Raw genomic sequence first — 15,416 nt, forward strand, 5'->3', positions numbered from 1 at the left:
GACAGATTCTACTCTTATTATGCTGGTGGAGCTGGAAGAGGAAAATAAGGTGGTGTTGCTTTCAGACCCCTACACTCTCACACTGCAATCCCCACCCCCGTGGTAACACATCCTGCCTGCTTTCAGTCCCCGACACTCAGAAGGGCGAGGTGTGGCAGTAGACTGGGGGGGGGGGACACAAAGTAGAGAAATCGGACTGGATGAAAAAAGGTAAGGGGAAGCACTTAAAATATTGGCAGCACTCAAAGTATAAAGACATCCTATCCGGATGAAGTGCATCCTCAGTTGCTGAGGGAGGTAAGGGTGGAAATTGTCGTTGGTCTAGCCACAATCTTCCAATCCTCCTTGGCCATGTGAGTGGTGCTAGGGGATTGGAGATTTGCAAATGTTACACTCCTGTTCAAAAAAGAGAAGAGGTGTAAACCCAGCCATTGCACGTCAGTCGGCCTAATGTCAATGGTGGGGAAACCTTTGGGCATAATACGTACAAAATAGTCACTCGGAAAGACATGGGTTAATAAATTACAGCCAGCACCAGGGATGAGGGCCATCAGTTACATGGAAGTGTCTGTTTGACACCTCTGGTGGTGATGTATAAATAGGGAGAGTTTCAGTAACTCTTTGGTATCCCGTGCTGAGATCTTGTCTGGATCGGTTAGTATTCAGACTCCAAGGTTGGAAAAGTTAGGGAATGTTCTGCTTGGAACAAAGAAAGTGACCCAATTGTGGCTTTAAAGATGATGAGAGCTTTTGATGGAGAAGATAGAGGAAAAACACGATTCTCTCTGGAGAGTAGTTCAATAACCAGAGGTGATAGATTTACAATCACTGAACAAGATCCAGAGGGAGGACGAGGAGAATTGTTTTGTCAGAGTTGTCAGGATCAGGAACGCTCTACCTGAAAATGTGGTGGAAGCTGATTCCATGAACCATTGTAAAAGGGAGTTGGACAGGTACTGGAGGATGAGCAGCCGATTGGGTGAAGGACAACTAGTTGGAATTTGAGACTAATTAGGACTGAACTGTCAAAGAGTCAGCAGACACGACAGGCCGAATGGCCTCATTGTGATGTAAGTTTCTATGATTCTAATTTGCTGGAACATCCAGAGGATCGTCATAGAAACAACAAGTTGATTTCGCTCAGATACCTGAATCAATATTGTTGTGTATCTGTAAAGCATGCACTCCCATGTTCCACCACCAGGGAATGCATCCCCTTAAGTCCCAAGGGATCCCAGCATATAAGCCGGCCCCTAAGGCCTGTTACTCACTCTGCAGTGTCTTAATAAAGACCGAGGTCACTGTTACTTTAACCTCCCTGTGTGCAGTCTCATCTGTGTTAGGAACACAACAACTGGCGACAAGTACACGAATCTAACGCAAAGATGCAACAAACTGTGGGCATCCTGGAGAAGTTCTCGGAGGGTGAGGACTGGGAAGCCTATGTCGAACGGTTAGACCAGTACTTTGTAGCCAAAAAGCTGGATGGAGAAGGAAGCGCTGCAAAAGGAGAGCGGTCCTCCTCACGGTCTGCGGGGCACCGACCTACAGCCTCGAAGAATCTTCTGGCTCCAGTGAAACCCACAGATAAGTCGTATGATGAGCTGTGTACACTGGTTCGGGAGCATCTTAACCCGAGGGAGAATATGCTGATGGCGAGGTATCGGTTGTATGCGTACCAGCGATCTGAAGGTCAGGAAGTGGCAAGCTATGTCGCCGAGCTAAGGCGACTTGCAGGACAACACGAGTTTGATGGCTACCTGGAGCAAATGCTCAGAGACTTTTTTTTTACTGGGCATTGGCCACGAGACCATCCTCTGAAAGCTTTTGACTGTAGAGACACTGACATCAGTAAGGCCATTGCCATAGCACAGGCGTTTATGTCCACCAGTGATAACACCAAACAAATCTCTCAGCACACAAGTGCTAGCAATGTTCATAAATTAACTGGAACTGTGTTTGCGAGCAGAAATGTACAGGGCAGAACCCATGAGTATGCAACTGCCAGCAGGCCTCAGGTGACCCAGATGGCCCAGAGTCCGCAACAAAGGATGAATGCAAGGCAATTCACACCTTGTTGGCATTGTGGAGGCTTCCATTCAGTCTATTCATGCTGCTTCAAAGGGTATGTTTGCAAGAGCTGTGGAACAATGGGGCACCTCCAAGCTCTGCAAAACCTGCTAACCACCACGTGGCAGAGGAAGATCGGCCCATGGTGGATCAAAGCAATTTCGAGCCTCAGAGAGAGGAGGCAGATGCTGAAGTACACAGGGTGCACACATTTTCGACGAAATGTCCACCTATAATGCTAAACGTAAAATTGAATGGCTTACCCGTAGTCATGGAACTGGACACTGGCGCTAGCCAATCCATCATGAGTAAAAAGATGTTTGAGAGACTGTGGTGCAACAAGGCACTCAGACCAGCCCTGAGCCCCATCCACACGAAACTGAGAATGTACACCAAAGAGCTGATCACTGTCCTGGACAGCGCCATGGTCAAGGTCACCTACGAGGGCACGGTGCACGAACTGCCACTCTGGGTTGTCCCAGGCGATGGCCCCACACTGCTTGGAAGGAGCTGGCTGGGCAAAATCTGCTGGAACTGGGATGACATCCGAGTGCTATCACATGTCGATGAGGCCTCATGTACCCAGGTTCTTAACAAAATTTCTTCCCTTTTTGAGCCAGGTATTAGAAACTTTTCCAGGGCGAAGATGCGGATCCACTTGGTTCCAGAGGCACGACCCATTCACCACAAGGCGCGAGCGGTACCTCACATGATGAGGGAGAGAGTGGAAATCGAGCTCGACAGGCTGCAATGCGAGGGCATCATCTCCAGTGGAATTCAGCGAGTGGGCCAACCCGATTGTTCCAGTACTCAAAAGTGATGGCACGGTCAGGATTTGCGGCGATTATAAAGTAACTATTAAGCGTTTCTCGCTGCAGGACCAATACCCACTATCTTAGGCAGACGACCTATTTGCGACGCTGGCAGGAGGCAAGACGTTCACCAAGCTCGACTTGACTTTGGCCTACATGACGCAGGAGCTGGATGAGTCTTCGAAGAGCCTCACCTGGATCAACACTCACAAGGGACTGTTCATCTACAACAGATGCCCGTTTGGAATTCGGTCGGCTGCAGCGATCTTCCAGAGAAACATGGAGAGCCTACTCAAGTCGGTACCACACACAGTGGTTTTTCAGGACGACATATTGGTCACGGGTCGGGACACCGTCGATCACCTACAAAACTTGGAGAAGGTCCTCCAGCGACTGGATCGCATATGGCTGCGGCTGAAGAGGTCGAAATGCGTCTTCATGGCAACAGAAGTGGAATTTGTGGGGAGAAAGATAGCGGCGGACGGCATTCGGCCCACAGACGCCAAGACAGAGGCTATCAGGAACGTGCCCAGGCCACAGAACGTCACGGAATTGCGGTCGTTCTTGGGACTCCTCAGCTATTTTGGTAACTTCCTACCGGGGTTAAGCACCCTACATGTGTTATTGCGTAAAGGTGAGAACTGGATATGGGGAAAAAAAAACAAGTAATTGCTTTTGAGAAAGCCAGAAACATTTTTTGCTCGAACAAGCTGCTTGCATTGTATAACCCGTGTAAAAGACTCGTGCTAGCATGTGATGCGTCGTTCTATGGAGTCGGGTGTCTATTACAACAAGCTAACGTTGCGGGGAAATTGAAACCTGTCGCCTATGCTTCCAGGAGTTTGTCTAAGGCCGAGAGGGCCTACAGCATGATTGAGAAAGAGGCATTAGCGTGTGTGTTCGGGGTAAAGAAAATGCATCAGTACCTGTTTGGCCTCAAATTTGAGCTGGAAACCGATCACAAGCCCCTCATATCCCTGTTCGCTGAAAACAAGGGGATAAATACTAATGCCTCAGCCCGCATACAAAGGTGGGCACTCGCACTATCAGCGTATAACTATACCATCCGCCACAGGCCAGGCACCGAGAACTGTGCGGATGCTCTCAGTCGGCTACCATTGCCCACCACGGGGGTGGAAATGGCGCAGCCTGCAAACTTGTTGATGGCCATGGAAGTGTTTGAAAATGATAAATCACCTGTCACAGCCCGCCAGATTAGGACTTGGACCAGCCAAGATCCTCTGCTGTCCCGAGTAAAAAAAACTGTGTACTGCTTGGGAGCTGGGCCAGCATCCCCGTTGAAATGCAAGAGCTAATCAAGCCGTTCCAGCGGCGAAAGGACGAGCTGTCCATTCAGGCAGACTGCCTGTTGTGGGGTAACCGCGTAGTGCTACCCAAAAAGGACAGGGAGACGTTCATCTCAGATCTCCACAGCACACACCCGGATATAGTAATGATGAAAGCGATAGCCAGATCCCACGTGTGGTGGCCTGGTATCGACTCTGACTTAGAGTCCTGTGTACGACAATGCAGCGTGTGTGCTCAGTTAAGCAATGCGCCCAGAGAGGCACCACTAAGTTTGTGTTCCTGGCCCTCCAGACCATGGTCGAGGATCCATGTCGACTATGCAGGCCCGTTTCTCGGTAAAATGTTCCTGGTGGTGGTGGATGCTTTTTCAAAATGGATTGAATGTGAAATAATGTCGGGAAGCACCGCCACCATTGAAAGCCTGAGAGCCATGTTTGCCACCCACGGCCTGCCTGACATACTGTTCAGTGACAACGGGCCATGTTTCACCAGTGCTGAATTTAAAGAATTCATGACCTGCAATGGAATCAAACATGTCACCTTGGCCCCGTTTAAACCAGCCTCCAATGGGCAGGCAGAGAGGGCAGTACAAACAATCAAACAGAGCCTCAAACGAGTCACAGAAGGCTCACTCCAAACCCGCCTGTCCTGAGTACTGCTCAGCGACCGCACGAGACCCCACTCGCTCACAGGGGTGCCCCTGGCTAAGCTACTCATGAAAAGGACACTTAAAACCAGACTCTCGCTGCTTCACCCCAACCTGCAGGATCAGATAGAAACAGGCAGCAACAAAATGTAAACAATGGTTGCGCAACTGTGTCACAGGAAATTGATCTGAATGACCCTGTGTATGTGGATTGCGGGCACGGTGATAGCTAAAGAAGGGAGTAGGGTGTTTGTAGTCAAACTAGACAATGGACAAATTTGCAGAAAGCACCTGGACCAAACGAGGCTGCGGTTCACAGACTGCCCTGAACAACCCACAGCAGACACTACCTTTTTCGAGCCAACTACACACACCCAAAGGATCAACGACACCACCCCGGACTAGGAAATCGAACCCATCACACTCAACAGCCCAACAAGGCCAGGCTCACCAAGCAACCCTGCGGGGCCAACAACATGCCAGCCCAGCGGGGGCACAGCCAACACACCAGAACAGACATTTGTACCGAGGCGGTCCACCAGGGAAAGAAAGGCTCCCGACCGCCTCACCCTTGTAAATAGTTTTCACTTTGACTTTGGGAGGGGTGGCGAAGTCATGTTGTGCACCTGTAAAGCATGCATTCCCATGTTCCGCCACCAGGGAGCTCATCCCCTGAAGTCCCAAGGGATCCCAGCATCCCTTGGGAGCACTGTATATAAGCCGGCCCCTAAGGCCTGTTACTCACTCTGGAGTGTCCTAATAAAGACTGAGGTCACTTACTTTAACCTCCCTGTGTGCAGTCTCATCTGTGTTAGGAACACAACAAATATCATTTGAATTATTCTATTGGGTTGATCAAACAATCCTCACATCGGTTTTTGGGCTGTTTGGGTCCAATACTTATTCACTGGCTTAGCACTTTCTAAAACAGTATCTTTCCTTTACCATGCAGAGGATTAATTCTCATTTCACAGTTCCTCAGTTTGCTTTAATTTGTTTGTAGGTCACATATCTCAGGAACTTCCCGGTTGTTTCTCGCCTCTCTTTCCCAGTGCTACTAAAATTCCTGGTTCCTTTTGCCTTCAGCCCACGAAGGGTTATCTCAGACCCGTTACCCTGTCCTATCTTTGTGCAGAGACTGACGGATCTGCTGGGTATTTTCACACTTGTGTTACTGTTTCAGATTTACAACATTAACAGTTTTAATCCTCGCTTTCCTACTGGGCTGTTTCTCTTCTGTAACATTTTCTGATTCTAAACTCGGATATGCTGCCAGTTCTGTGATGTTGAAATAATCCAAACTCTCTCTGTATCCCTCCCACTCACCCGATGTTCTTGTCCACTGAAATGCCTCTTGTATGTTAACAACGAGCTGACTCCGTCTACCCCTCCTTCCATCGCCTGTTCCAGCCTGTCACGGTAGAATTTCGTTAATTCGAACAGCTGGGTATCGCTACAGTCTGCCAAGAATTCTCTGATTGTAGAGTTCGGATCTGTGAACGCAAATGGAGAAAACTAAACAAGTTATCGCCATTCTATCCGGGCGGCTACTTTTTCTCAGATACCTTGGGCTGGTACCTTCCGTGAGCCACGTTATCAAACATCTACAGAAAGCCCATATACACCATGTGCTACATTGCATCGATCTACAGTCAATTCTTTAAAACAAGTCTGTAAATTTCTCAAACACGACTTTTCTACAGCTAATTCGTTCCAGCTTCCCCTCATCATCCCCTAAACCCCAACGTTCACTAATCAACCTTGTATTACGGATTCGAAGAGTCTGTCCATAACGGCCGTAGACTAATTGGTCCAGTTACCCGATTTATCCTCTCTACTCCATTCCTGAACAGAGGCGGTACCTGGGTTCCTTCAGTGGTCAAGTATATTGTTTATATCGAAAGAGGATTGAAAAATTGTGCAGTCTGTCTCTTCTCTCCTTGGCTTTCTTTAACATCCTGGAGTGTTTTACCTCTGGAGACTGATCCATCACGGCTATTTTTCTCAAATTCAAATCCTTCTCTACAGTAATCTCTGCCTATGGTCCCACATTCTCCTCTGTAACACCTACATTCACACTACCAAAATCCTGTTTACAAACTAAAGGAATTATATGCTTTCTCCTCAAAACATCATCTTCCATAACTAGAATCCACCTTCAGGTGAATTCATAACGGGGAACAAGAAAATGGCAGACCAATGGAACAAATACCTTGGTTCTGTCTTCACTAAGGAAGACACAAATAATGTCCCAAAAATACTAGGGGACTAAGGGTCTAGCGAGAAGGAGGAACCGAGGGAACTGAGGGAAATCCTTATTAGTCAGGAAATGGTGTTATGGAAAATGATGGGATTAAATGGCGATAATTCCCAGGGTCTGATAGTCTGTATCCCAGAGTACTTAAGGAAGTGGCCCTAGAAATAGTAGATGCATTGGTGGTCATTTTTCAACATTCCATGGACTCTGGATCAGTTCCTATAGATTGGAGGGCAGCTAATGTAACCACACTTTTTAAAAATGGAGGAAGAGAGAAAACAGGGAATTATAGACCGGTTAGCCTGACATCAGTAGTGGGAAAAATGCTGGAATCAATTAATTATTAAAGATGTAATAGCAGCGCATTTGGAAAGCAGTGACAGGATCGGTCCAAGTCAGCATGGATTTATGAAAGGAAAATCATGTTTGACAAATCTTCCAGAATTTTTTGAGGACGTAACTAGTAGAGTGGGATAAGAGAGACCACTGGATGTTGTGTATTTGGACATTCAAAAGGCTTTTGACAAGGTCCCACACAAGAGATTAGTGTGCAAAATTAAGATACGTGGTATTGGGGGTAATGTACTGATGTGGGTAGAGAACTGGTTGGCAGACAGGAAGCAAAGAGTGGGAATAAATGCATCCTTTTCAGAATGGCAGGCAGTGACTAGTGGGATGCTGCAAGGTTCAGTGCTGGGACCCCAGCATTTTACAAGATATATTAATGATTTAAACAAAAGAATTGAATGTAATATCTCCAAGGTTGCAGATGACACTAAGCTGGGTGGCACTGTGAGCTGTGAGGAGGATGCCAAGAGGCTGCAGGGTGTCTTGGACAGGTTAGGTGAGTGGGAAAAAGCATGATAGATGCAGTATAATGTGTCCACTTGTGGCAAAAACAGGAAAGCAGATTATCTGAATGGTGACAGATTAGTAAAAGGGGAGGTGCAACGAGACCTGGGTGTCATGGTACATCAGTCATTGAAGATAGGCATGCAGGTACAGCAGGCAGTAAAGAAAGCAAATGGCATGATGGTCTTCACAGCAAGAGGATTTGAGTATACGAGCAGGGAGGTCTTACTGTCGTTGTACAGGGCTTTGGTGAGACCACACCTTGAGTATTGTGTGCAGTTTTGGTCTCCTAATCTGAGGAAGGACAATCTTGCTATTGAGAGAGTGCAGCAAGGTTCACCAGACTGATTCCCGGGATGGCTGGACTGACATATGAAGAAAGACTGGATCAATTAGGCTTATATTCACTGGAATTTAGAAGAACGACAGAGGATTTCATCGAAGCATATAAAATTTTGACGGGACTGGACAGGTTAGATGCAGGAAGAATGTTCCCGATGTTGGGGAAGTCCAGAACCAGGGGTCACAGTCTAAGGATAAGGGGTAAGCCATCTAGGATCGAGATGAGGAGAAACTTTTTCACCCAGAGAATTGTGAACCAATGGAATTCTCTACCACAGAAAGTTGTTGAGGCCAGTTCGTTGGATATATTCAAAAGGGAGTTAGATATGGCCCTTACGGCTAAAGGGATCAAGGGGTATGGAGAGAAGGCAGGAGTGGGATACTGAAGTTGCATGATCAGCCATGATCATATCGAATGGCGGTGCAGGCTCGAAGGGCCGAATGGCCTACTCCTGCACCTATTTTCTATGTTTCATCGCGAGTCCAACGGCCTTGAATTATTACTTCACTTCTTATAAACGCTTTGATCTGATTTTGGGCCCAATTCGAACCATCTATTAATAGTTACCCACAACAATGTTCTCTCTCTGCTGCAAATGTTCTAACCAGGAGCATTTCACCCATAGTCATGTTCAAATCTAAGCCACCTCGCATAGATATTGCACCTCATCAGTCTTGCTTTTACATTTCAAATGTGTTGGGAATGATTTTTACATTCACGCAAGTAACATTCAGTCGATGTTCTTTTTTAATGCTCACCCTTGTTTTTAAAAATAAGTAAAATGATTTTTTATCTCACTACTTCAAAATCTCCATCCATTTTTCCTGGAAATATCTTTACACTATTTCACAAATCTGCTGCTCCTGCTCCAGCACTTCTTGTTATTACACTCCCAGGTTTCAGATCCAGCTTTTCCCAAGCTCCGGTCTTCTCATCTGATACTATTTGTGTTGCTCAATCCACCTTTCCTGTAAAACCATTGTGATTAGCCTGGTAATATCACGCCCACCCCTTTTCTCGCTGAACTCACTCGAGTGGCCCAAGGTCAAATATTGTCCTGCCCCAGCCCTGCAGGCCCACACTGACCTTCGCTCCTGCCCCAGCCCTGCAGTCCCACACTGACCTGCCCCAGCCCTGCAGGCCCACACTGACCTTCGCTCCTGCCCCAGCCCTGCAGTCCCACACTGACCTGCCCCAGCCCTGTAATCCCACACTGACCTGCCCCAGCCCTGCAGTCCCACACTGACATTACCTCCTGCTCCCTCAGCAGCCCACTGTGAAACAATCCTGAGATCACCACCTTGATGTCTTGGTTTTCGATCTGTGGCCTGACTTTTAATTCCTCAATATAGCTCTCAAACCAGGGCGGCATACTAGACCCAACCATCTCCAGCTGCTTCATCATTGACCTTTGCTTCATCACAAGGTCAGAAGTGAGGCTGCTCGCTGATACTTGCAGTTTTCTGAATCTATTCGCAATGCACAGATAATCAAGCAGTTCATGCCCGCATGCAGCATGAACTGGATAACATTCAGTTTTGGGCTGATAAGTGGAAAATTATATCCGCACCACACAAGTTTCAGGTAATGATCATCATCAACAACAGAGAGCATAGCCGCCTCCCCGTGACAGTCAATGTCATTACCATCACCATGTCTCCCACAGCAACCGATAACTGAACTGGGCTAGCCACATAAGTGCCGTAGTTACAGCAAGTCAGAAGATGGGTAGTCTGCAGCGAGTGCCTCAACTCCTGACTCGCCAAATCCTTTCCACTACCTACTCGGCACTGATAAATACTCTCCTTTTGTCTGGACGCGAGCAGTTCAATGTTGAATCTCGACACCATGCAGCACAAAACACTCTGCTTGATGAGCACCCAATCCATTGGGTTAAACATTCATTCCCTCCACCAGTGGCTTATCGCATGCTACATTGTGCTTGCTCAGCACCCCAACCATTGGGTTAAACATTCACTCCCTCCACCACTGGCCTACCGGACACTGTATTGTGCTATTTCCAGGTGTGCAGAGGAAACGTTTCAAGTACACCCTCAAAGCCTCATTGTTAAAGTGCAACATCCCCACCGACACCTGGAAGTCCCTGGCCCAAGACCGCCATAAGTGGAGGAAGAGAATCTGGGAGCGAGCTGAGCGCCGAGAGCATACAGAAATCAAGCGCAGGCAGCGGAAGGAGCGTGCAGCAAAGCAGTCCCTGACACCCTTTCCTTCAACAACTGTCTGTCCCACTTGTGACAGGAACTACGGTGTCCGTATTAGAATGTTCAGTCACGTTAGAACTCACTTTGAGTGGAAGAAAATCTTCCTCGATTCACTCCATCCATCACTGGCCTACTGGACACTACATTGTGCTGTCTACAGGAGGCACTCCAGTAACTCGCCAAGGCAGCGACAACAGCATAACTACATCACAACATTCACCAGCGAGAAGGATGAGGGCAACAGGTGCAAGGGAACGCAATCACCTCCAAGTTCCCCTTAAAATGACGCACCATTCTAACTTGGACATATATCGGCCACCTTCATTATCGCTGGATCAAAACCTTGGAACTCCCTACCCAACAGCTCAAAGTGTGCTTTCACCATATAGACTGCCGCGATTGAAGGTGACCCACCACCAAATATTCAAGGGAAACTATGGATGGGCAATAAATGCTGCCTTGCCAGAGATGCTCATGTATCGAAAATGATTTTATACAATGTATTTCTAGTTGCGTTGTTGGCTTTGTACTGGACTATTTTCTGCTCTCCTTGTCTTCCCAGAAAATGGTCACAGCCGTTCTAAGATGTTCTTCCCTCTGGAACCAGAAGTAGCCTATTCCCCGAAATATGGAAGAAGGCACCTCTACATTTTTCTCCTCGTCATTTGGGTCACCTGCTCTCAAACTCATAACCCAACACTCGGGGAGGCCTCCTGCTTCACACTTTTTCTCAGGAAGCCCCTCCTCTGAATCACTGTCTCTATCTACCTTACACACCCCAATAGCAGAAATCTACTTGGCAGTTCCAGTATTCAGCGGCTCCCTCCACCTGTGACTGCGGTGTCCCTCGAGATGGTCACTCACCCCCTTCTTTATACTCAGCTGCTGTCCTGTTGCCTTGTGATCTCATTAAAACATATAAATTCTTAAGGGAATTGAAAGGTTAGATGATGGGAGCTTCTTTTCACTGCCTGGCATGTCTAGAACTGGGATGTCGGCTACTAAGGACTGAGACGAGGAGAAATGTCTTCAGTCAAGGGTGCTGAATCACTGGAAGTCTCTACCACAGAGGGCTGCGGATGCTCAGTTGTTGCGTATATTCAAGGCAGTGTTCGATAGATTTTTGGATATTATGATCTAAGGATATGGGGATAGTGTGGGAATGTGAAGTTGAGGTAAAGATCAGCCATGATCATACTGAATAGCAGAGCAGGCTCTCCGGGCCGAATGGCGTCCTCCTATTTCTTATGTTATGTTCCCTCTACCTGTGAGAGCTCAGGTTCTCGCGCGACACCTGGACCCTTTGTCAAGAGAGAGATTATATTGAAATAATTTTGTGAAGCTACCTCTGTCCATTCTCATTCTTGAAGATGTAGGATCTTCTCCCTTGTTTGGACCTTCAGCCATGGTGATTTCAGGCATTCCCAGATTCTGATGCTCTGTAATAAATATATCAATAGGAGGGTTAGAAATATATATTTAAATCAGAAGGAGAATGCTGTCTTGTTACACATGATACCCAGTCACTCCTTCCCCCATCAGTAAACCAACTGTGAGCTCTGGGATTGATCATTTCCCCAGTGTTACGATCAACTCTCCACATCAGGTGCGACACAGACAGCTGCCCAGTGAAATTCATTGAGTCGCCCTGATCTCCACAGCCCATCTCCACACGGGCTCCCGTCGGCAGAGACTTCGCACTGGCAGCGCCCATTGGTGAGATTTACTCACAGTGCAGGCCCAAACCAGCCTATTCCTGAGGTCGGGAATATTCTGCAGGGAAATATGGGGAGGCTGATCATTGATGAATTAAATGATCTTTCATTGTCGCTTACTGTCAGTTGGTATTATATTATTTTTATTCACAGATTTGTGTTTAATATTTTTTTTTTTTAAAGTCTTCTTGTTAAATGAAGGTAATTTATGATTATACTATCTACCACATATACAGCTGGGTGTGATCCCTCTGGTCTCTGTGGGCAGTGACATCGTCCATGTTTTCAAGGAGATGTGTCTGGGTGTCCAGCATATGAATAATGAGCACTATAGGTGGTGAGGACATTTCCCACTGTTCCACTAATATTAGCTCTAATGCATAATGTTACGAATCATATCACTTTAGTGAGATGATGCACAATATTGATTTTTGGAGTATTCTTCACATGTGCCTGTGGCTCACTGTGTGCCCACGCACGTGCGTCCAATCAAACTAACAGTCAGAGTCCTTTCCTTTCCCCACTGGGGAAATGCCACATCGATTCAGTAATTTCTCAAAACTAGATTTGAAGTTATTTTCTGGCAGTAATTTAGAACCAAGTTTGAGAACTTATAGAATTTAGTTATCTGCAGCTTCACTCACGCTGTCACAAAAAAGGGGGATAGAGTATAAAAGCAGAGAAGTCCTGCTACAACTTAACAGGGTATTGGTGAGGCCACACCTGGAGTACTGCGTACAGTTTTGGTCTCTGTATTTAAGGAAGGATATACTTGCATTGGAAGCTGTTCATAGAAGGTTCACTCGGTTGATTCCGGAGATGAGTGGGTTGACTTATGAAGATAGGTTGAGTGGTTGGGCCTACTAAAAGAAAACGGAGTGTTGGGATAAATGGGTCATTTTCCGGTTGGCAATCAGTGACTAGTGGGATGCCACTGGCATCAGTGCTGGGCCCTCAACTATTTACAATCTATATTAATGTCTTGGATGAAGAGACCGAGTGTAATGTAGCCAACTTTGCTGATACAAAGATGGGTGGAAAAGCAAATTGTGAGGAGAAGACAAAAAATCTGCAAAGGGATATAGACAGGCTAAGTGAGAGGGCAAACATTTGTCAGGTGGAGTATAATGTTGGAAAATGTGAGGTTACCACTTTGGCATAAGTAATAGAAAAGCAAATTATAATTTAAATGGAGAAAAAATTGCAAAGTGCTGGAGGAGAGAGAGACCTGGGGTGCTTGTGCACAAAACATAAAAGTTAGTATGCAGGTACATCAAGTAATCAGAAAGGCAACTGGAATGTTGGCCTTTATTGCAAGGGTGATAAGAGTATAAAAGCAGAGAAGTCCTGCTACAACTGCACAGTGTATTGGTGAGGCCACACCTGGAGTACTGCATGCAGTTTTGGTCTCTATTTAAGGAAGGATATACTTGCATTGGAGGCAGTTCAGAGAAGGTCCACTAGGTTGATTCCGCAGATGAGGGGGTTGTCTTATGACGATAGGTTGAGCCTATACATATTGGAGTTTAGAAGAATGAGAGGTGATCTTATTGAAACTTGGAGTACAAGGGGGCTTAACAAGTTGGATGCAAAGAGGATATTTCCACTCATAGGGCAAACTAAAATTAGGGGGCGTAGTCTTAATATGGGCCACCCATTTAAAACTGAGATGAGGAGGAATTTCATCTCTCAGAGGGTTGTAAATCTGTGGAATGCTCTGCCCCAGAGAGCTGTAGAGGTTGGGTCTTTTAATATATTTAAGGTGTAGATAGACAGATTTTTGAGCGATAAGGGAATAAAAGGTTATGGGGAGAGGAGCTGAGTCCATGATCAGATCAGTCATAATCTTTTGAAATGGTAGAGCAGGCTCGAGGGGCCCAATGATTTATGTTCTTATAAAAACTTGCATTTCCACAATGCTTTTAACATCAAAAAACATCCCAAGCGCTTCAGAGAAACGCAATCGTTCAGAAGATGTGTGCTGAACAAAATGTGGGTCTGAACATGTGTCCTAAAAGGAAGCGAGGGAGGTAAGGAACGTTATGTGGGGAATTGCAGAGCAGAGAGCAAGTACAGCTAAATACACAGCCGCCAGAAATGGGAAGAGTAAAGGATGAAATGCTCAAAGATTCCAGAGTTGGCCAAACGGAGTATTCCAAGGGTGCGGGATTGTAGGATTGAGGGAGGTTAGAGACGGAGAGAGGGATGGGGCCATGAATGGAGATCAGCACTTTCAACATGAAGATTATTGATGGGCCCTCCTACCTGTTGATAACTTCAGTAATTACTGTTTACATAGAGATTGGTGATGGGCCTTCGACCTGTGGGTAATTTCAGTAATTACTGTTTATATAAAGATTGGTGATGGGCCCGACCTGTGGGTAATTTCGTAATTACTGTTTATATAAAGATCGGTGATGGGCCTTCGACCTGTGGGTAATTTCGTAATTACTGTTTATATAAAGATTGGTGATGGGCCCGACCTGTGGGTAATTTCAGTAATTACTGTTTATATAAAGATTGGTAATAGGTCCTACCTGTGGGTAATTTCAGTAATTACCGTTTATATAAAGATTGGTGATGGGCCCGACCTGTGGGTAATTTCAGTAATTACTGTTTATATAAAGATTGGTGATGGGCCCGACCTGTGGGTAATTTCAGTAATTACTGTTTATATAAAGATCGGTGATGGGCCCTACCTGTTGGCAATTTCGGTAATTCATCATAGAATCATAGAGGTGTACAGCATGGAAGGAGGCCATTTCGGCCCATCGTGTCCATGCCGGCCAACAAGAGGCCATGTTGCCTAATCCCACTTTCCAGCTCCAGGGTCGGTAACCCTGCAGGTTACGGCACTTCAGGTGCACATCCAAGTACTTTTTAAATATGGGAGTGTTTCTGCCTCTACCACAATTTCAGGCAGAGAGTTCCAGACCCCCACCACCCTCTGGGTGAAGTCATTTCCCCTCCAATCCCCTCTGAATCTCCCCCCAATTACTTTAAATTCATGCCCCCTGGTTGTTGACCCCTCTGCTAAGGGAAATAGTCCCTTTTTATGCACTATATCTGGGCCCCTCATAATTTTACATACCTCAATGAAGTCTCCCCTCAGCCTCCTCTGTTCCAATGAAAACAAATCCATCGACCTAAACTATCCTCATAGCTTAGATTCTCCACTCCAGCCAACTTCC

The 15,416-nt window shown here is 46.4% G+C and overlaps 1 pseudogene; it reads right to left on the reverse strand.

Moving 5' to 3' along the window:
- LOC139240778 (NACHT, LRR and PYD domains-containing protein 3-like) overlaps positions 1-15,416 on the reverse strand; it is a 34,242-nt pseudogene that overhangs the window by 12,599 nt on the left and 6,227 nt on the right.

Source organism: Pristiophorus japonicus, chromosome X (assembly GCF_044704955.1).
Source record: "Pristiophorus japonicus isolate sPriJap1 chromosome X, sPriJap1.hap1, whole genome shotgun sequence".
In the NCBI taxonomy this organism is placed as follows: Eukaryota; Metazoa; Chordata; class Chondrichthyes; family Pristiophoridae; genus Pristiophorus; species Pristiophorus japonicus.